The sequence below is a fragment of the Scyliorhinus canicula genome, chromosome 20 (genome assembly GCF_902713615.1).
Source record: "Scyliorhinus canicula chromosome 20, sScyCan1.1, whole genome shotgun sequence".
Classification (NCBI taxonomy): Eukaryota; Metazoa; Chordata; class Chondrichthyes; order Carcharhiniformes; family Scyliorhinidae; genus Scyliorhinus; species Scyliorhinus canicula.
In genome coordinates this window covers 93,076,592-93,099,105 of record NC_052165.1, presented here as the reverse complement: position 1 = coordinate 93,099,105, position 22,514 = coordinate 93,076,592, and the positions used below count along the sequence as shown (strand labels likewise).

General features: G+C 49.0%; 1 pseudogene; it reads left to right on the top strand.

Annotated features, from left to right (window-relative positions):
• Positions 1-3,282: 3,282 nt before the first annotated feature.
• LOC119954804 overlaps positions 3,283-22,514 on the top strand; it is a 68,550-nt pseudogene continuing 49,318 nt past the window's right edge.

The following is a 22,514-nucleotide window of genomic DNA, read 5'->3' as shown; positions in this document are numbered from 1 at the left end:
AGACAGAGAGAGGGGACTGAGAGACACCAGTCAGTGTACGGATATCTCCCTGAGAGAGAGAGGGGACTGAGAGACACCAGTCAGTCCACAGATATCTCCCAGAGAGAGAGGGGAATGAGAGACACGTCAGTGTACATATATCTCCCTGACAGAGATAGAGAGGTCTGAGAGACATAAATCAGTGTACGGATATCTCCCTGAGAGAGATAGAAGTCTGAGAGACACAAGTCATTGGACAGATATCTCCGTTAGAGAGAGAAGTGACTGAGATACACCAGTGTACAGACATTTTCCTGAGAGAGAGAGGGAACTGAGAGACACCAGTCCGTGTACAGATATCTGCCTGAGAGAGAGGGGGACTGTGAGACACCAGTCAGTGTACAGATATCTCCTTGCGAGAGAGAGAGGGCAGAGAGACACCAGTCAGTGTACATATATTTCCTTCACAGAGAGAGAGAGACACCAGTCAGTGTACATAAATGTACCTGAGACAGAGGGGGGGACGGATGATTGAGAGACACTAGTCTGTTTACAGATGTCTCCCTGAGAGAGTGAGAGGACTGAGAGACGCCAGTCCGTGTGCAGATATGATAACAATCAATCCGGCAGAAACGGTAGTTGACAAGAATGGTTTTTTAAATGAGCTAGAATTTGCCCACCAGTAGCTTCGTCCCGACTGAGAGGCTGTCCCGGATCGATGGGTTATATACCTTGTGAGAGGGCCAAAGCCGCAGGCGGAGTCAATAATATCAATACAAGAACAGTAAAATATATACAACAGCCGTGACTAAATACAATAATATATACAACAGCCGCGAGTAAATACAATAATATATACAACAGCCGTGAGTAAATACAATAATATATACAACAGCCGTGAGTAAATACAATAATATATACAACAGCCGTGAGTAAATACAATAATATATACAACAGCCGTGAGTGAATACAATAATATATACAACAACCGTGAGTAAATACAATAATATATACAACAGCCGCGAGTAAATACAATAATATATACAACAGCCGTGAGTGAATACAATATATACAACAGCCGTGAGTAAATACAATAATAGATACAACAGTCATACGTTTTTCAGCACAAGATGAGAGAGAGAGGGGACTGAAACACACCGATCAGTTTTCCAATATCTCCATGACAGAGAGAGGACTGAGAGAGACCAGTCAGTATACAGATATGCCCCTGAGTAAGGGGACTGAGAGACACGAATTGGCCACGCCAAATTGTCCCTTAATTGGAATTTGGAAAAAGCATGAGGCCGGGAGCTCTGACCTCACCCAAATTCCTACCAGAGAGTCTAACAGACGACTGCCTTGGGCAGAGGTACATCATCATCTACTGTATATATTTGCATAACCCATCCAATAAACGTGGAGAACAACGTCAACCATTTGACATTTGGAGAGAAAACAAGGTAAAAGCTGTTTCTTTCAGTATCTCCCTCGCTGTATCTCTCTCTTTGTCGCTCTCTCTCTCTCTGCCACGCTGTCTCTATCTGTCTGTCTCTCTCTCACTCTGTCTTTCTCTCTCCATCTCTAGCTCTCTCTGTCTCTGCCTCGCTGTCCTCTCTCTGTCTCTCTCTCTCTCTGCCTCGTTGTCTCTCTGTCTCTCTCCCTCTCTCTCTCTCTGTCTCTCTCTCTGTCTCTCTGTCTCCCCCTCGCTGTCTCTCTCTCCCTCTCTCTCTCTCCCTCACTCTCTCTTTCTATCTCTCTCTCTCTGTAACGACCTTGCTGTCTCTCTCTCCATCTATCTCTCCATGTTAAACTCACTTCCTGTTTTTATCTCTCTGTCTCCATCTCACCCAGTCTCTATCTATCTGTCTCTATCTCTCTGTATCTCTCTCTGTCTCTATCTTCCTGCCTGTTTGTCTCTCGCTTTCTGTATCTCTCCCTGTCTATCTCTCTCTGTCTCAATTTCTTAATGTCTCCATCTCTCCCTATCTCTCTCTCTCCCTGTCTCTATCTCTCCCTGTTTCTACCTCTCCCTGTCTCTTTATCCGTCTCTATCTCAATCTGTCTCGATCTCTCTCTGTCTCTGTCTCTCTCCGTCTCTATCTCTCGCGCTCTCTATCTCTCTGTGTCTCTATCACGCCCTGACTCTGTCTCTCCCTCTCTATCTCTCCCTGTATCTATCTCTCCCTGTCACTATCTCACTGTTTCCAGATCTCTCTGTCTCTATCTCTCCCTGTCACTATCTCTCTCTCTCTCTATCTCTCTATATGTGTCTGCCTCTGTGTCTGAGTGTTTGTGTCTGAATGTGTGTGTCTGAGGGTGTGTGTGTCTGACTGTGTGTGTCTGAGGGTGTTTGTGTCTGAGTGTGTTTGTCTGTATGTCTGAGTGTGTATGTCTCTGACTGTATGGGTCTGAGTGTGTGTGCCTGAATATCTGAGGGCGTGTTTCTCTGCGTGTGTGTGTCTGAGGGTGGGTGTATCTGAATGTCTGAGGGTGTGTGTGTCTGAGTGTGAGTGTGTGTGTCTGAGGGTGTGTGTGTCTGAGGGTGTGTGTGTCTGGGTGTGTGTGTGACTGAGTGTCTGTGCCTGAATGTCCGAGTGAATGTGTTTCTGAGTGCGTCTGAGTTTGTGTGTCTGAGTGTGTGTGTCTGAGGGTGTGTGCGTCTGAGGGTCTGTGTATGCCTGAGTGCGTGTGTGCCTGAGTGTGTGTCTGAATGTGTGTGTCTGAGTGTGTGTCTGAATGTCTTAATGTGTGTGTCTGAGTGTGTGTGTTTGAGTTTGTGTCTGTATGTCTGAGGGTGTGTGCCTGAGTGTGTGTGTCTGAATGTGTGTGTCTGAGTGTGTGTCAGAATGTCGGAATGTGTGTGTCTGAGTGTGTGTGTCTGAATGTGTGTGTCTGAGTGTGTGTCTGAATGTCAGAATGTGTGTGTCTGAGTGTGTGTGTCTGAGTTTGTGTCGGTATGTCTGAGGGTGTGTGTCTGAGCGTGTAGGGTAGTGTCTGAGTGTGTGATTGTGTGTGCGACTGAGTGTTTGTGTCTGAGGGTGTGTTTCTGAATGTGTGTGTGTCTTAATGTGTGTCTCTGAGTTTGTGCGGGTGTGAGGGTGAGTGTGCAAATGTGAACGTGTGTTTGTCTGTGTCTGTGTGTGTGTATGTATCGGTCTCGGTCCCTGAGGGTCAGGGGCATTGTGGGGGGGGGGGGGGGGTTGTGAGTGAGGGAGACGGGAGCCTCTCGGTCCCTGTGTGTGACGGTCAGTAGGGGGTGGGGGTGAGGGAGACGGGAGCCTTTCGGTCCAGAATGAATTGACCATGGTGCTGCCCAGTTTCAGGATCCTGGAGATGGAGCTGGACTATCGTCCGGAGGCGCGAGGCATCACAGTTAGGAGGCCGCAGCTTAAACTGTTGGAAGATGTCCCCTTTCCCGCCTGGGTGGCTGGTAACTGGGAGACGGTGAAAAACTTCCAGGCAAAGCCCGATGACCTGCTCATCGCCACCTACCCCAAAGCAGGTGAGTAGATCCGAGGTCCCACGCCGGAGGGAGAGGGCCCCACGCTGGAGTGGAGGGATCAACGCCAGAGAGGAGGGACTCACGCTGGAGAGGAGGGTATCACGCTGGAGGGAGGGGGACCACGCTAGAGTTAGAGGGGCCCATGCTGCAGAGGGAGGGATCTGTAGTGATATCATGGCTGTGTTGTAATTCAGCGACTGACCTCCAGGAGTCTCATTAGTTGATTAGTGAATGTTCGTCAGGTGACCTCAGACTGACTAGGGAGCTGCGCGAGAGGTTGCTTCTGCGTGAGCATACCGTAAGGCATCTGTTATTGTGGAGATAGTTGGCCCACAGTTATTGTTAATACATTGTTTATAGCTTTAGCTGCAAGTATTTTTGTAATATAAATCAGGCCATCCATAAAGACCATTACATGGCACCAGGGTTCGATGGTACTAATCACTGAGAAAAAAACTATAACATAATTAAGTGAAGTCACAAAGTCCACCGAGATTTGATGATTTTTCAGTCTTTCGTTACTCAATGGCGTGAATGAGAGAAAGCGAAGGAAGAGTTGGCAGAGATAGAGTGAGAGAGATATCATACGTGGTGCGAGATATTATCAGCGCCCGCACTTGAACAGAATTCTCAATACTCACCGGTCGCAGAGATCAATACAAGAAATGAAATGGATCAGGAAACTGGCACTGGTAGTCAAACTTTAGTGAATCGGCTATATTTGATCTCACGGACACATAGGGCGGGATTCTCTCATCATGGGACCGGGACGGAGAAATGGCTGGACGGGCGCGAATCCTGCCACGCCGCTCCGATGCAAGTCCAGAGAATCTTCGCCATGGCGCTGGTGCAGTCGGCGCGGCGCGGCGCCTGTTGGGGGCCGCTCTAAGAGCCCACCCCTCCTCCCAGCGTGGATACATCCGGAGCGGTCTTGTGTTGGAAGAGTGGGGCCGACCCTGGGGGTGTCCTCCGCTGTGGGCTGGCCCGCGATCGGGGCCTACGGATCGGCGGGCCAGCCTCTGGAGCTGGTGGCCTCCTTTCTTCCGAGCCGGCCCCTGCAGCCCGACGCCATGTTGCATCGGGGCCGGCGCTGAGTAGGGAGCCACAACGCATGCGTGCCAATGACGCTGGTCCCACTGCACATGTGCGCTTTGGCGCCGGTTCCACTGCACATGCGCAGACCCATGGCTCCCATCTGACGCCGGAGATAGGTAGATGGAGCGGCGTGGGTCACTCCAGTGCCCAGCTGACCCCCTATAGGGGTCAGAATCGCTGCTTCTGAGGCCATGATGACGCCGTTGAGAAACACGATAGCGTTGACAATGGCGTCAACACTTTGCCTCTGAATCAGAGAATCCCGTTCAGGAAGTTTTTAGAAACTGGTCCCGGTGTGTTCAGCGGCGCGGCTGTTCGTTGAGGAGCTCCCACCGTGAATCGTGGCATTGTTCCCTTTTTGTTTTAGCTTTCAACTTGCGTTCAAGAACTCTAAATAGACTTGAATGTTTAAACCCCGCACGGCACAGAGATGCTGAATAGGTGGTGGGCTGGACACTTAGAGAGGAAGGAAGAAACAACTTTAAATTTGGAGGGCCGAAAGATCACGTAGAGATTTTTTTCCCGTGATATTTAAAAACGACTTGTGTAAGGTAGAGATGCTCTTCACAGCGGTAATGCCCGAAGCAATTGCTGTCTTTAATACGTTTACATTTGCAAACGATAAAGATAGTAAACATGTTAACGTTGTAATTCGAAGATCTGATGAACATTGCACCCCCAGCAAGAAAGAAATTTGTGATCGCTATGCGTTTAGATCACGCTTACAGAAGACAGAAGAATCTATGGATCATTCCATCACTGATTTAAAGTTAAAAGTTAAAACTTGTAATTTTTCTGTGATGGAATCTTCCATGATTCGGGATCAGGTTGTGTTTGGTGTGAATGAGAATAAGCTGAGGGAACGGTTGCTGAGGGAACGGTTGCTGAGGGAACGGTTGCTGAGGGAATGGAAGCTGCCTTTAGAACAAATAGTCAGGATGTGTCAGGCTCCCGAGCGAGCAGCACAGCATTCTGAAATGTTTCTCAGTAACGGTGGCGTCTCCTGGGAGGAAAGCGCTCCGACTGCCGCCCTTTTTCGAAAAAGGTGGGAAACGTCCAAGAATAGGCAGGAAGGCTCCTGGAGCTCTTCGCCCAGCAACACGCATGTTAAAGTTAAGGAGGAAGTATTTCTGGGTAAAAGATGTTTCAAAAGCGCAGATTAAGGCTGTGCCCAGCGTTTGGCAAGTTTTGTTCCAAATGCAAAGGAAAAAAATCACATTGCTAAGAATTGTTACTCTGAGCTCAACCCCAGACCAGTCAGCATAGTGCAACACACAATCTCCAGTGAAGAAACATCATTGTTTGCTGGAGGAATAACACAGAAGAATAAGTTTTTGGAGACATCAAAAATTCACCAGCACTTAAAAAAATGCAACCTGATGATCCCTTTAAAATAAATGGTTGGGTACGATTTGCTGCCCTCAGGCAGTTTAAAGCTGACAGCATTGTTATTCTCGTTCTGTCTATCTGCCTCTTGATCTCTTTCTACCCTCTCCTTGTTTCTCTCTCTCTGCCTCTCTCTGTCTCTCTTCTCTCACTCTTTCTCTCTGTCTCCCTCTGTTTCTCTCTCTCTTTCCTTCTGTCTCTCTCTCACAATCTCTGTGTCTCTGTCAGTCTCTCTTTCTGTCTCTAGCACTCTCACTCTGTATCTCTCTCCTTCTGCCTCTCTCCCTGTCTCCCTCTCCCTCTTTGTCTCTCAATGTGTCTCTCTGCCTCTCTTTCCTTCTGACTCTTTCTCCCTCTGTCTCGCTCACTTTCGCTGCCTCCCTCTCTCTCTCTCTCTTTCCTTCTGAGTCTCTCACTCACGGCCTCTGTTTCTTTGTCTCGCCCTGTATCACTTTCCCGGTCTCTCTCTCCGTCTCCCTCTCTCGCTTGGTGTCTTCGCTCTCTCATGTCGCACTCCCTCTGTCCCCTTTCCTTCTGTTTCGCTCCCTCTCTGCCACTCTCTGTCTGTCAGTCGGTCTCCCTCTGTGTCTCTCTGACTGTCTCTTTCCTTCTGTCTCTCACTCTCACTGCCTCTGCATCTCTATCTGTCTCTCTGTCACGATCTATCTCCATCTGTCTCTCAATCGACCAAGGTAGGCCAGCAGCACGGGTCAATTCCCGTACCAGCCTCCCCGAACAGGCGGCAGAATGTTGCGACTAGGGGCTTTTCACAGTAACTTCATTTGAAGCCGACTTGAGGCATTTCATTTCACCGCCTCTGTATCTCTGTCTCTCTGTCTCGATCTATCTCTCTGTCTCTGTCATAATATGCACTCGTGCACATAATGAGATGCAGACAGGCAGTGACAGACACTCAGTACAGCCAATCAACACACAGACAGAACACAACCAATCACCAGGCAGAATACTAGAAGAAGTTTTCCCACGATAATATAAACGAGTCATCAGCACTCTGTCTCTTTCTACTGGTGACAACTGTAGTGACAGACAGGGTGTATATGTCAGTTAGCACTTTCCACACGTGACTCAGAGCTAGTGTGGTCTAGATAGTTATAGTTATCACACTTAGAGTAGTAGAGTGACAATCCACAGCAAGCTGTGTGCACTGTTTCAGATGATCAATAAATCCTATTGAACCAACGTCTAAGTTTGGTGTCTGCTTTCCACTACAGCTGCATCCAGTTGCAGTCCGTGTTTCCCCAGGGTGAAAAACACGACACCTTCTGTTTTCTCTCTCTCTCTCAGCCTCTCGCTCTTTCACTGCGTCTTTTCGCTCTGTCTCTCTCTCTCACTCTGTCTCTCTGCCTCTCCTTCTGTCTCTATCTCTCTCATTCAATTCCGCTATTTGTGTGTCTCTCTCTCACTCTGCATCTCAATCTCTCACTTTGTCTCTTGTTTTCTGTCTCCCTCTGTCTCCCTTTCTGTCTGTCACTCTCTCTCTCTGTCTGACACTGCCTCCCTCTATCTCTCTTTACTTCTGTGTCTCGATCCTGCTGTCCTTGTCTCTCTGTCTGCCAAGTTTCTCCCTCTGTCTCACTTTCATTCTAACTCTCTCCATCTGTCTCCCTCTCTCGCTCTTTGTGTGTGTCTCCCTCGCACTCTGTATCTCTCTCTTTCTCTCCCTCTGCCTTGTATCTCTCACTCTGTCTGTGACTCTCTCTGTCTATCGCCCTCTTTTTGTCTCTCTTTCCTTCTGTCACTCTCTCTCACTGTTTCTTTCTGTCTCTCTGTCTCTCTTTCTCTCTATCCCTCTCCCAGTTCCGCTCTATCTCTCTTTCTCTGTCTCTCTCTCATTCTCTCTCTCTGTCTCTCTTGAGCTGAACGGTAGCACAGTGGATAGCGCTGTGGCTTCACAGCATCAGGGTCCAAGGTTCGATTCCCTACTGGGTCACTGTCTGTGTGGAGTCTGCACGTTCTCCTCGCGTCTAGGTAGTTACCTCCGGGTGCTCAGATTTCCTCCCACAGTCCAGAGACGTGCAGCTTAGGTGGATTGGCCATGATAAATTGCCGTTAGTGACCGAAAAAGGGGAGGAAGCGTTATTTGGTTACAGGAATAGGGCGGAAGTGAGGGCTTAAGTGGGTCGGTGCAGACTCGATGGGGCAAATGGCCTCCTTCTGCACTATGTTCTATGTTCAATGTTCTCTCTCACTCTCGGTTTGCCTGTCTCGCTCTCTGTCTCTGTCTCTCTCCTTCTCTCTCTCCTTAATCTGTCACTCTTTCTCTGTCTGTCTCTCTCACCTTCTCTTTCTCTCTTTCGCTCTCTCATTCTCTGTCTCTTTTTTCTCTCCACAGGAAGTACATGGATGCAGGAAATTGTGGATCTGATTAGTCAGAATGGTGATGTGGGGATGTATAAACGAGCTCCCATCTATCGTCGCGTTCCCGCCCTCGAATACTTCATGGATAATACTCTGCAAACTGGTTAGACTAGTTGTGACGCGGGGGCAAGGCCGTGGGGGGTGGAGGGGGGGGCGTTGGTGGTAGTGGGCGAGACAGAGTGGAGGGGTTGGCGAGATAGGGGACGGGCAGGGGGGTGGAGCATCAAAGTCGTTGAGTCTTACAACTGTCCCCAGCACGGAAATCGTGTCAGGAGAAATGTGTCCACTTATAGTCCCCTTATCTATGGAGGGACATCCTCGTGACGTTACCCTCACTGACATACATCATGAGGGCAACCCAAACCCCATCGGGGAATCTGGGAACGCCAGTTCGTAACTATTTATGTTTTACGATTTGGAAAGAAATGTGTGAAAAGACATGAAACCACGTGAAGAGGGTGTGGGGCGGTTCAGTCTTGTCTTATGTTATTCAAATAACAAAACGTTTATTCAACTCCAAAACACACGGCAATTAGCATTCTCACGGCGCCGAGGTCGCAAATTCGGTCCCGGCTCTGGGTTACTGTCCGTGTGGAGTGTGCACATTCTCCCCGTGTTTGCGTGGGTTTCTTCCCTCACAACCCAAAGATGTGCAGGGTAGGAGGATGGGCCATGCGAAATTGCCCCTTAATGGAAACATGAATTGAGTACTCTAAATTAAGAAAATTAAGAGCAACAGAAAACAGCATTTATAATGAGCTACAATAGCAGATATGCAGACAGTTTACTTATGAAACAACTCCCTCCTACCAAAATGTTAAAACTTCCCTCAGCCGCATGAATACAGCGCCTCAAAACAACATCCCATAGGTTTTGGTGAGCCGAATCCAGGAAGTAATTTCCACACAGAGCAGATAGCTTTCTTTTGGGAACCTTTCTTTCGCTTCAGCATAGAATCTTCATGTTTTTGCTCAGACAGAAGCCTGCTGCCGAATTTTAATCACAACAGTTTGCTTCTCCCAGAGAGATGGAGCTCTGCTTTGCAACTGGGTGTGGCTTTGCGCTGGGGTCTGAGGCTGTTCCTGTCCACTTTGCCTAACAAAGCATCTGCTACATCCTGCTACGTGTCTAAACTCACAAACCCCCAGCGCAGCTGATTCCCTATCAGTAATTTTGTTTTGAATCTAACTTCCCAATATTTGCCAGAGGGGGAGAGGAAGGTCTTGCTCCTCGGATAAGAGGGAATACCCCACCCCCGCAATGAGGAGAGAACGAGAACGGTCTGTATTCCTTGGAATTTAGGGAAACGAAAGGCAACCTCATTTTTGAGGGACTGTTTCCAGTCCCCACCCACCCTGCCCTGCGCCCCAGCTGGAGCGCCAGTCACGGGGTGAGGGGGAACGTTCACTGTCTCAGGGTAAGCAGTCGTCCATTTTGGCCTGAGACGAAGGGGAAATGTCTTTGCTCGGAGCGATGTGAATATTTTGAAATCTCCCTCCACCCCCTACCCCCAGATAACTGTGTGTCGCTCAGTCACCGAGTAGATAGATCGAGAGATTTGTGGAGGCTGATGGGAAAATCGAGGTTAGAGGACGTGAGTGAGGCAAAGGTGAGGGAAAAGATTAGCCACAGGCGCGATTGAGGGCGGAGCAGACTCGAGTGTCAGTGTGGGGAGAGTCCGCGCACCTGGAGGGACCCGTGCCCCGGCAAGAGTCGGTGCCCTTGGGGTCCCAGACGCTGGGGAGAGTCGGTGGACACGTACCCCGGGAAGAGTCAGTGGCCGTGGCGGGGGAGGGGGGAACCTGTACCCCGGGGAGAGTCAGTGCTCGTGGGGAGACCAGTACCCCGGGGAGAGTCGGTGCCCATTCGGGGGAAGTGGGTGCCCATGGGGGACCCGTACCCCTGTGAGAGTGGGTGTCCATGGAGGACCCGTACACTGGGGAGCGTCGGGTTTACAATGTGAGTAAGATTATTGTACCGCAATGTTGAAACATGTCCATTTCACCGCAGGTACAGGTGTCCTTGCGAAAATGGCGTCTCCGAGAATGATGAAAACTCACCTCCCGATCCAACTGGTTCCCAAATCCTACTGGGAGCAGGACTGTAAGATAAGTACCCGGGACACGTCGCTCACCACCCTCCCCCTATCACCCCCATCTACCCTGTAAACCCTTCATCAACGCCCTGTTCAAAACTCCCGTACTGCCCCACCCTCAGCCTCCAAACTATGGGACTCCCTCACTCCCCCTCCCTCAGTCTCCAAACTGTGGGCCCCCGTCACACCCACCTCCCTCAGTCTCAATACTGTGGGATCCCTCATTCCCCCTTCACTCAGCCACCAAACTGTGGGACTCACTCACTAGTCCCTCCTTCAGCCTCCAAACTGTGGGACTCACTCACTCCCCCCTCCCTCAATCTCCAAACTCTGTGACTCTCTCACACACACACCCTCAGACACCAAACTGTGGAATGTTGTGACTCTTGATGCCGTGTTCCAGCGGGTAACTGGGAACCAGCTGCCACCACGTTTTGAAATTTGTCCATTATGAGGAATTGTCTGAAATCAACATAAGTTAAAATCCAAGATCACTTGTGGCCATTTAAAATGTTAAATTTAAGCATCTATTTAATGAAGAGAAAATAGGACAACATCTACAGATGCAATAACACCTTTCCACCGTCACCAACGCCATGCAAACATGTTCTAAATTTTATTTGATTGAATAAACTCTGAGGAAAAAAACCCTTTTGATGGCAACAGTCCTTATGGATATTCTAATCCAGAGGAGTTTCCGTAATATTACCACAAATGCTTTGCTGCTCTTCATGGAATCTGACCCACAATTCCCCTGCGAGGGTGATGCCAAAATCACTGGTCATAAGTCTGGTTTGAGCGCAAACGGTCTTTTTCAACATTTCAGAGCCACACCCACGAATGCCTTCAGTCACACATTAATAATGTTGGTTTCGCCCTATTTAATCTCCCATTCTATTGCATCTACAACCCATTAGAAATTCTATTTCCCAGATTTAATCAACACTTTTCTGACTAAGCTGATGGGTGTTGTTTTTCTAAAGAAAACTTACTATTTTGCCTCACACATTTCCTTTGAAGTCCTAACAGGCAAGTTTAAAATCATGGCTCTTATCTGCCAAACGTAAATATCTGGTGTGAAGTTTGCCCAACCTCCACCCCGGTCCCATGCGTCACTATTCCAACTATTTACCTGCACACCTACATTAATGATTTGACCATCCCCTCCAGTTAAATTGAGCCAGTTATCCCCATGCTCACACACGAAAGTTCCTTCCCCGCATCTGACATGATGACAATATTGTGGTAGAAATATTACGAAAATGAATTTTCCCTCACATAGACACCTTCCCAACTTCCATCAGTCTCCTTACTCTGGGAGTCCATCACTTGCTCCCACAAACTGCTGAACAATGGATTGCAAGAAACAGGGGGATTTACCAATTGATGACTCTTCCTTTTCCTAGACAATATTAGTCGCTCGTAACGCGGAGGATAGTCTCGTATCATATTTTCACTTCCATCGCATCTCTCACCTGATGCCGGAGCCGGGAACCTGGCAGAAATTCTCCCAAAAATTCATGGAGGGTAATGATGAGATTTATCGGCACATCAACAACACCTCAATGACCACTCCCATAGAACCAGCACAGCACGGGGTTAGATACAGAGTAAATCTCCCTCTATACTGTCCCCATTTGACACTGCCAAGACAGGAATAGCACGGGGTTACATACGGAGGAAAGTTCCCTCTTCACTATGCCCATCAAATACTGTCAGAACAGGTACAGCAGGGGGTAAGTTACAGAGTAAAACTCCCTCTCTCCTTTCCCAGGTACAGCACCGTGTTAGATACAGAGTAAAGCTTCCCCTACACTATCCCCATCAAACACTCCCAGGACAGGTACAGCACGGGGTTAGATACAGAGTGAAGCTCCCTCCACACTGTCCCCATGAAACATTCCATGGGCAGGTACAGCACGGGGTTAGATACTGTGTAAAGCTCCCTCTAGAATCCCCATCAAACACTCCCAGGACAAGGTATGACACGGGGTTAGATAGAGAGTAAACCTCCCTCTGCATTGTTCCCATCATACCCTCCCAAGACAGGTACAGCACGGGGTTAGATACAGAGTGATGCTCCCTCCACACTGTTCCCATCAAACACCCCCTGGACAGCTACAGCCCTTTCCAGATGGTTAGTATCCTCTGTGTGAAGACATTTCCCTCTCTGGTCTCTTTTGCATCTCTCTCCTCTTACCTTAAACCTATGCCCTCTAGTTCTACACTCCTCCACCTTTGCCAAAATATGTTGACCGTCTACCTCATCAATGCTCCTCATTGTTTTATAGCCCTCTATCAGTTCACTCCTTAGCCTCCTACACCAAAGGGAAAATTACCATAATTGAGACGATGTTGCCACGCCGGCGTCAAAACGGTGGAGTTTTACTCCTCAAAATCCTGGATGAAAGGGACACGAATTCTGAGCCCTGCAGGTGGCCAGCAGGGACCCGGAGGGAATCTCGCAGCATTAGCTGCAGATAGGGGCCCTGGCACTTTCGGGTCAGAGGCCACGAATGCGCAGAGCGGTTGCCACCTGCAGCCGCGCCGTGCTCCATGGCGGACTCGGACCACGGAGATCGACCCACAAAGGTGACACCCCGATCGGCCACTCGCCCGAACCTCAACCTCAAGTCCACGCCCCCCCTCCACCCCCCCCCCTCCCGCCCCCGCTGCCTCCGATCCATCCGCCCCTGTCCAGGCAGCTGCAGCTGCGAAGGGAGCAGCCCGATTGGCAATACCAGGTTAGTTCCACCCTGTCGGGAACACTGCCAGTCGGGAGCGGAGGATCGCTGTGCGAGCCTCTGGCAATGGCCCCTGGGAGCGCGGCGCAGACCCCCGTGATGCAGCGTTTCGGTGCCCGGAGAATTGCCGAACTGGCGCCGGGCCCGATTACAGCATCAAACTAGATTATCCAGCGCCGGTCGCGATTTTTTGCGCTGGGGTTGCGGAGAATGCAGCCCCTTGTCTTTGGGAACAGGGAGAAACTCAGTGGGATCTTACTGTGCCTGTTATTGCTCTATTTCAGTGAGCTTCGGTCCCTGGTACGACCATGTGAAGGGATGGTGGGAAGCGAAGGACAAACATCGGATTCTCTTCCTCTTCTATGAGGATATAAATGAGGTAACGGCAGCGCGAGGGACCGAGTGTGGAGGAGGATTAAGGTCTTGAGCGTGTGGCAAAGCAAGGGAGAGAGAGAGACAGAGAGCGAGAGGCACAGAGAGGCAGAGGCAGAAATGTCAGCGAGAGAGAGAGACAGAGGAATAAAGGTCAGCAAGAGAGAGAGAGTGACAGAGGGAGAAACGTCAGCAACCGAGAGAGAGAGAGAGACAGCGGGGCAGCGAGACAGCAAGAGAGACACGAGATAGTGAGAGAGTTAGAGATGATCCCTGTCCCTCACTCTGGATGGTCACTGACCCCTGACCTGGATGTTCAATTCCTCTCTCATTGACCCCTGACCATTCGTCTTAATGCCCTGTTCTTCTGTTACTGACCCCTCAGCGTGGTTCTGGATTCTCGCTCCTGCTATCTCCGTGACACCTGGTCTGGATGGTCAGTCACTTCCCGCTGACCACTGGTCTGAAAGGCCAATCCTTCTTTTACTGACCCCTGACCTTGGTTCCCGATTCTCGGTCCTGCTGTTCCCCTGACCCCCGGTTCTGGTTATTCATTCCCCCCTGTCTCACTGACCCATGAGGTCTCTAACTCCGGTCTATTTCCACCCTATAAAATCCCAGACGGGAGATACTGAAGGTGGCCGAGTTCATGGAGAAAGTTCTCGAAGAGGACGTCATTGAGAAGATCCTTCACCTTTCCTCCTTCAAGGTCATGAAGGACAATCCGATGGCCAATTACACCACCCTTCCGGCGAGCGTCATGAATCAGAACATCTCCAGGTTCATGCGCAAGGGTAGGTTCCAGGGGACAAGGGGGAGAGACCCGGGAGGGGTGGGGAGCTGCGCCAGGGTCGAGTTTTCACTCCTTTGAGCGCCCTGACCCCTGACCTCTCCTAGTTCCAGCCTTTCTGGGTAGGCCGCATTGGGCCTCCCCTGGACCGACGCCCTGAACCGCCTCCATTCTGGACTGGGAGAGACGATCCAGCCATTGAAAGGGTCAGTGTAGAGCATGCAGAGCGGGGCGGCTCCCTGAGACACTGTCTCCCTCTTCTCACACACACACACACACACACACACACACACCAGGAAAGGCTCAAGCTGTAAGTCCCGCCTTTGTACTAAATCATTCACGGGATGTGGGACATCGCTGACTCGGCCCAGAATTTATTTCCCATTCCCAATTGCCCCTTGAGAAGGTGTTGAGTGAACCGCCATCTTGAACTGCTGCAGTCCAGTATGGTGTAGGTACACCCATAGTGCTGGTCGGGAGGGCGGTTGGCGATGTTGACCCATCGACAGTACAGGCCGATATATTTCCCAGTTAGGATGGTGAGTATGTGGGGTTGGGGTGAAGCTCAGAGGGGGAACCTGCAGGCGGTGGGTGTTCCCTGTGCCTCTGCTGCCCCTTGTCCATCTCGGTGGGAGAGGTGGGGGGTTTGGAAGGTGCTGTCGAAGGAGCCTCGGCGAGTGGCTGCCTTGCATCTTGCAGACGGTACACACGGCTGCCGCTGTGCGTCGTTGGGGGAGGGAGCGGATGTGGAAGGTGGGGGTGTCGATTGAGCGGGAGCTGCTTTGTCCTGGATGGAGTCGAGCTTTTCGAGTGTTATTGGGAGCCGCACTGATCGAGGCAAATTGTAATGGGAGAGGTGTTTTCCGAACCCAAACATGTATCATGGAGTCCACCCAACCCCACCCCCACTTTAATGGTTTGTTGCTTTTGAAGCACACGGCTTGTTCCCTAGTTGTGGTATAACAATTATGGACACTTGGTTTTTAAAATAAAACAATGTTTATTCCATGAACTCAACTTAACCTTTTAAAATAAACATTGGATCTCTTAACACCCCTTACTTCTAAGATCACCCCGAAAATAATACAACACTACCCAATCCTGCAAACTGTTCTTTTAAACCTCCAAAATACTTCAACACTTCAAAAATAGGAGCACTACAGGTTACATTCAATATATTTATAGTCTTTGGTTTTTCAGAAATCACCAGACCAGCTCTTTTCCTTCCGACAGCTCTCAGCAAACCAGCCAGGCACTTTTCAGCTGCTCTCTCAAACTGAAACTGAAAACGTCAAAATGGCTGAGCTTAAAGCTGAGCTTCACCCACAGTCTGACATCACGGCATTTCTTAAAGGTGCATTGCTTAAACATCCATTTCTTAAAGGCACTCTCACATGAGAAAGTGGAGAGGGTGCCATCAGACTCCTGACTTGTGTCCTTGTGGATGGTGGACAGGCTTTGCGGGGGAGTCAGGAGGTGAGTTACTCTCCGCAGGATTCCCAGCCTCTGACATGCTCTGGCAGCCACAGTGTTTATGTGGCTGGGTCCAGTTCAGTTTCTGATCAATGGGAACCAATTAACACTGGAGCAGAGGAATTAGGAGCAGAAGTCAGCAATTCAGCCCTTGGAGCCTGCTCCGCTATTCAATCAGATCATGGATGATCTCATCCTGGTCTTAAATCCACCTCACTGTCTGTACCCCATATCCCGTTAACCTTCAGAAATATATCTATCTCTTTCTTCAAACCATTAATGACTCAGACTCCAGCTCAGTATGGGGCAGCAAGTTGTACAAGTTCACCATCTGCGAGAAGTAGTTCCTCCTCTTCTCAGTTTCAAATCTACCGCCTCTCAAGCTCTATCTGTGACCTCGATTGCTCAACGAGGGGGAACATTTTGTCTCCGTTTACTTTATCAATCGCTTTTAATATTTTATACACCTCGATCAGGTCCCCTCTCAATCTTCTAAACTCCAGCCAGTATAAGCCCAAACTGTTTAATCTCTCCTCAGACGTCAACCCTTTCATCCCCGGAATCAATCTTGTGAACCTCCTCTGAACTGTCTCCAAAGCCACTACATCCTTCCTCAAATAAAGAGACCAAAACTGGACACAATACCCCAGATCTGGTCTCACCAGCGCCCAATACAATTGCAACAACACTTTTCTACTCTGATACCCATTCCTTTCGCAATAAGCGCGAAAGTTCTATTTGCCTTTTTAATTACGCGCTGTATCTGCATACCGACTTTTTGTGATTTATGAACAACGACACTTAGGTCCCTCTGCCCAGACGCATCTTGAATCTGATTTCCATTTAGATAATAATTTGCCTTTCTATTTTTTCGGCCGAAATGGATAACGTCACACATATTCACATTAAACTCCATCTGCCAAAGTTTGGCCGGACTCCTGGCCTATCTATATCTATCGGTAAAATCTTTATCTCTTCTTCGCTCCCTGCTTTCCCACCTATTTTGATATCAGCCGCAAATTTTGTTATGTTACACTCTGTCTCTGCTTACAGATTATTTATCTCGATTGTAAATAGCTGAGCTCCGAGGACTGACCCCTCCGGAACTCCGCTACTTACTGTTCACCAGCCAGAGAAGGACCCATTTATCCCAACCTTTTGCTTTCTGGTAGTCGGCCAATCCTCAATCCAATGTGGCACCATTCCTCCAATCCTCTGTGTTCTCACCTTTTGGTGAATCTTTTCTGAAGCACATTATCAAACACCTTCTGTAAATCTAGATCTTCCACGTCCACAGGTTCCCCATTATCCACCTTGCTGGTTACGTCCTCAAAGAACTCAAGCGGATTTGTTAGGCATGACTTACCCTTCATAAATCCACGCTGACAATGGTGGATTGACCTTTCTCTTTCCAAATGTTCAGTCATCTCCTCCTTAATGATTGATGCCAACAACTTCTCCACCAGAGAGGTCAAGCTAGTCGATCTTAAATTTCCTACTTTTTGCCTCTCTCCCTTGTTGAATAGGGACATGACATTAGTGTGTTTCCAATTCACCGGTTCCCTTCCAGAATACAAGGAATTCTGAAATATCATAACAAATTCATCCACTATGTCTGTTGCCACCTCCATTAATACCCCAGGGTGCAGGCCACCAGGTCCCGGAGACTAATCCGGCTTTAATCCCATCAGTTTATTCAATAGTCTCTCTCGTGATTGTTATTTCACCAAGTTCCTCTGCATTAACTGCAGTTCTTGGAAGTTTTTCAGTGTCTTCTACTGTGAAGACAGAGGCAAAATATTGGTTCAGTGCCTCCGGCATCTGTACGGGACCCCCAGGATCATGTGCGACGAGTATCCTCGGCCCCAAACATTTTAAGCTGCGTCATCAATGACCTTCCCTCCATCGTAATGTCAGAAGTGGGGGTGTTCGCTGATGACTGCACAATGTTCAGCACCTTTCACAACTCCTCAGACACTGAAGCCGTCCATCACCAAATCCATCTCCCCTTGACATTCAATGACATCACCGTCGCGGAATTCCCGACTATCAACATCCTGGGGGGCTACCATTGGCCAGAGACACTGCAGGAAGTCGCCAAGCCTCTGTCAACAGAGGGCGAGAGCAATGTTGATCCCAGGGAGGGAATGGGTGGGAAGAGGAGAATCCAAACACATCCGCGCGGGAATGACACCGAATTCTATTTAATCACTCTCCCTCTCTCTTTCCCACTCAATCCTTCCCTCACACTATCTCTCGCTCTGTCCCTTACTCTGTCACACTCTCTCTCCATTCCACTCACTGTCTCGCTCACCCTTTCCGTCTGTCTGACTGTCTCTCTCTCTCTCTCTCACTGTCTCATTTACCCTGTCTCTTCATCTATCTGTCTGTCAAGCTCTCTTTCTCTCAATCCCTCCCTCTAGCTCTCTTTGTCTCCCTCTGTCTCTCACTCTCTCTATCCCTCTGTCTCTCTATATCTACCTGTCTCTGCCTCTATCTCCCTGTCTATCTGTCACGGGTTCACTCAATGTTCCCCATCTGTATGGCTCCATATCTGTCATTCTTTCACTGTTACTATCTGTCCCTCTCCCGGTCTCTTTCTTTCTCCATCTCACTTTCCCTCCATCTCGCTCTCTATCTCTCTCTCTGACCCTCTTTTTCTCCCTTCGTCTTGCTCTCTCTGTTTCATCGTCCATTTCTCTGGATCACTCTCTTCCTCCATCTCTCACCCTCTCTCTTTCACTCGCTCACAGGTGAGGTTGGAGACTGGAAGAATCATTTCACAGTTTCTCAGAATGAAGATGTTGATGAACACTATGAGAGACAGATGGTTAACAGCTCTGAAGTTTCGCAACGTCCTGTTCAATGATGGATTGATCTGAGGATAAAGCAAATACACTTCTCCAATCATCAAACACAAAGTCGGATTATTTCACATCAAATCTGATCCATCATTGAACAGGTTACAGATATCTGACTGAGACAGAGAGAGGTCTGAGACACCTGTCAGTGTACAAATATTCCCTGAGAGAGAGGACTGAGAGACACCAGTCAGTGTACAGATAACTCCCCGAGAGAGAGAGGGGGATGAGGGACGCCATTCAGGTTACAGATGCTTCCTGAGAGAGAGGGGAGTGAGAGTCACTAGTCAGTGTACCGATATCTCCCTGAGAGAGAGGGGACTGAGAGACACCAGTCAGTGTACAGATATCTCCCTGAGAGAGAGGGGACTGAGAGACACCAGTCAGTGTACAGATATCTCCCTGAGAGAGAGAGGGCAGTGATAGACACCAGTCAGTGCACCGATATCTCCCTGAGAGGGGACTGAGAGACACCAGTCAGTGTACTGAGATCTCCCTGAGTGAGAGGGGACTGAGAGACACAAGTCAGTGTGCAGATATCTCCGTGAGAGAGAGAGAACTGAGAGAGCGACAGGGAGAGCGACGGGAGCCTCCTCGGTCTCTGTGGGTGAGGGTTAGTGGGGAGTTGGGGGGGGGGGGATGGGGGGTGGAGGGGGGGGGGGTCAGTGAGACGGGAGCCTCTTGGTCGCGAATGAATTGACCATGGTGATGCCCAGTTTCTGGATCCTGGAGACGGAGCTGGACTATCACCCTGAGCTGTCAGGGAACACATTCAGGAGCAGCTGAAACTGCTGGAATATGTCCCCTTTCCCGACTGAGTGGCTAGGAGCGGGGGGACGGTGAACGACTTCCAGGCAAAGCCCGATGACCTGCTCATCTCCACCTACCCCAAAGCAGGTGAATGGATCGGGGAGAGGGGCCTATAGCAGATAATTAGTCATTTGGACCCAAGTTGGAGGGAAAAGATATAGTTCGAGTACATTAAATGGGTCATTCTTTGTACAATTTGTGCAGGAGGTTTTCCTGACACAATATGTTGACAGGCCAACAAGAGGCGAGGCCACATTGGATTTGGTTTTGGGTAATGAACCAGGCCAGGTATTAGATCTGGAGGTAGGTGAGCACTTTGGAAACAGTGACCACAATTCGGTGACCTTTACATTAGTGATGGAAAGGGATAAGTATACCCCGCAGGGCAAGAGTTATAGCTGGGGGAAGGGCAATTATGATGCCATTAGACATGACTTAGGATGTGTTGGTTGGAGAAGTAGGCTGCAAGGGTTGGGCACAATGGATATGTGGAGCTTGTTCAAGGAACAGCTATTGCATGTTCTTGATAAGTACGTACCAGTCAGGCAGGGAGGAAGGGGTCGAGCGAGGGAACCGTGGTTTACCAAAGAAGTGGAACCTCTTGTTAAGAGGAAGAAGAAGGCCTATGTGAAGATGAGGCGTGAAGTTTCAGTTGGGGCGCTTGATAGTTACAAGGAAGCGAGGACAGATATAAAGAGCGAGCTGAGACGAGCAAGGAGGGGACATGAGAAATCTTTGGCAGGTAGGATCAAGGAAAACCCAAAAGCTTTCTATAGGTATGTCAGGAATAAAAGAATGACTAGGGTAAGAGTAGGGCAAGTCAAGGACAGTGGTGGGACGTTGTGTGTGGAGGCTGAGGAGATAAGCGAGATACTAAATGAATACTTTTCGTCAGTATTCACTCAAGAAAAAGATAATATTGTGGAGGAGAATGCTGAGACCCAGGCTATTAGAATAGATGGCATTGAGGTGCGTAGGGAAGTAGTGTTGGCAATTCTGGACAAGGTGAAAATAGATAAGACCCCGGGGCCGGATGGGATTTATCCTAGGATTCTCTGGGAAGCCAGGGAAGAGATTGCTGAGCCTTTGGCTTTGATTTGTAGGTCATCATTGGCTACAGGAATAGTGCCAGAGGACTGGAGGATAGCAAATGTGGTCCCTTTGTTCAAGAAGGGGAGTAGAGATAACCCCGGTAACTATAGGCCGGTGAGCCTAACGTCTGTGGTGGGTAAAGTCTTGGAGAGGATTATAAAAGATACGATTTATAATCATTTAGATAGGAATAATATGATTAGGGACAGTCAGCATGGTTTTGTGAAGGGTAGGTCATGCCTCACAAACCTTATCGAGTTCTTTGAGAAGGTGACTGAACAGGTAGACGAGGGTAGAGCAGTTGATGTGGTGTATATGGATTTCAGTAAAGCGTTTGATAAGATTCCCCACGGTCGGCTATTGCAGAAAATACGGAGGCTGGGGTTTGAGGGTGATTTAGAGATGTGGATCAGAAATTGGCAAGTTGAAAGAAGACAGAGAGTGGTGGTTGATGGGAAATGTTCAGAATGGAGTTCAGTTACGAGTGGCGTACCACAAGGATCTGTTCTGGGGCAGTTGCTGTTTGTCATTTTTATAAACGACCTAGAGGAGGGCGCAGAAGGATGGGTGAGTAAATTTGCAGACGACACCAAAGTCGGTGGAGTTGTAGACAGTGCGGGAGGATGTTGCAGGTTGCAGAGGGACATAGATAAGCTGCAGAGCTGGGCTGAGAGGTGGCAAATGGAGTTTAATGTGGAGAAGTGTGAGGTGATTCACTTTGGAAAGAATAACAGAAATGCGGAATATTTGGCTAATGGTAAAATTCTTGGTAGTGTGGATGAGCAGAGGGATCTCGGTGTCCATGTACATAGATCCCTGAAAGTTGCCACCCAGATTGATAGGGTTGTGAAGAAGGCCTATGGTGTGTTGGCCTTTATTGGTAGAGGGATTGAGTTCCGGAGCCATGAGGTCATGTTGCAGTTGTACAAAACTCTAGTACGGCCGCATTTGGAGTATTGCGTACAGTTCTGGTCGCCTCATTATCGGAAGGACGTGGAAGCTTTGGAACGGATGCAGAGGAGATTTACCAGGATGTTGCCTGGTATGGAGGGAAAATCTTATGAGGAAAGGTTGATGGACTTGAGGTTGTTTTCGTTAGAGAGAAGAAGTTTAAGAGGTGACTTAATAGAGGCATACAAAATGATCAGAGGGTTAGATAGGGTGGACAGTGAGAGCCTTCTCCCGCGGATGGAGGTGGCTGGGACGAGGGGACATAGCATTAAATTGAGGGGTAATAGATATAGGACAGAGGTCAGAGGTGGGATTTTTACGCAAAGAGTTGTGAGGCCGTGGAATGCCCTACCTGCAACAGTAGTGAACACGCCGACATTGATTATTGGATAAGCATATGGATGATAAGGGCATAGTGTAGGTTAGATGGCCTTCAGATTTTTTTCCATGTCGGTGCAACATCGAGGGCCGAAGGGCCTGTACTGCGCTGTATCGTTCTATGTTCTATGTTCTATGTTCTATGTCTTCCGCTTCTTCTGCGGGTGAAGGGTCACCATTATTGGTTGCTGTCAAGAGAGCGAGTGAGCGGTTGCGCAAAACCCTTTATGACCCGGGGGTTTCAACCCCTTTTGGCTGGTCCCAGGTCAACGTCTAATCAATCGCTCAGAGCTCGATCACCCTTATCGATTAGGTCCAATCAAGACTCGGCACCTGGAAGGCGGGAGCGTTTCCTTACCAGCCATGTCCATTGGGGTCCGAGGCACGTCGGCCTTTCCAAATAAGGAAACAGACGCCACCAAGTCTGCGACACTCTTATCGGTTTGCATTTTGAGCCCATTGTCCCGGGATGGCTTCTCGATGGCCTTTTTCCTGTGTTGGTTGCAAGTCTGGTCCGCATCCTTCTGTTTATTTGAGAGCTGCAGCCTTTTCTGCAGCTGAACTTGGCCTCTTTTCGCAGCATCCTCAGCTGGACGCCATTTTTGGT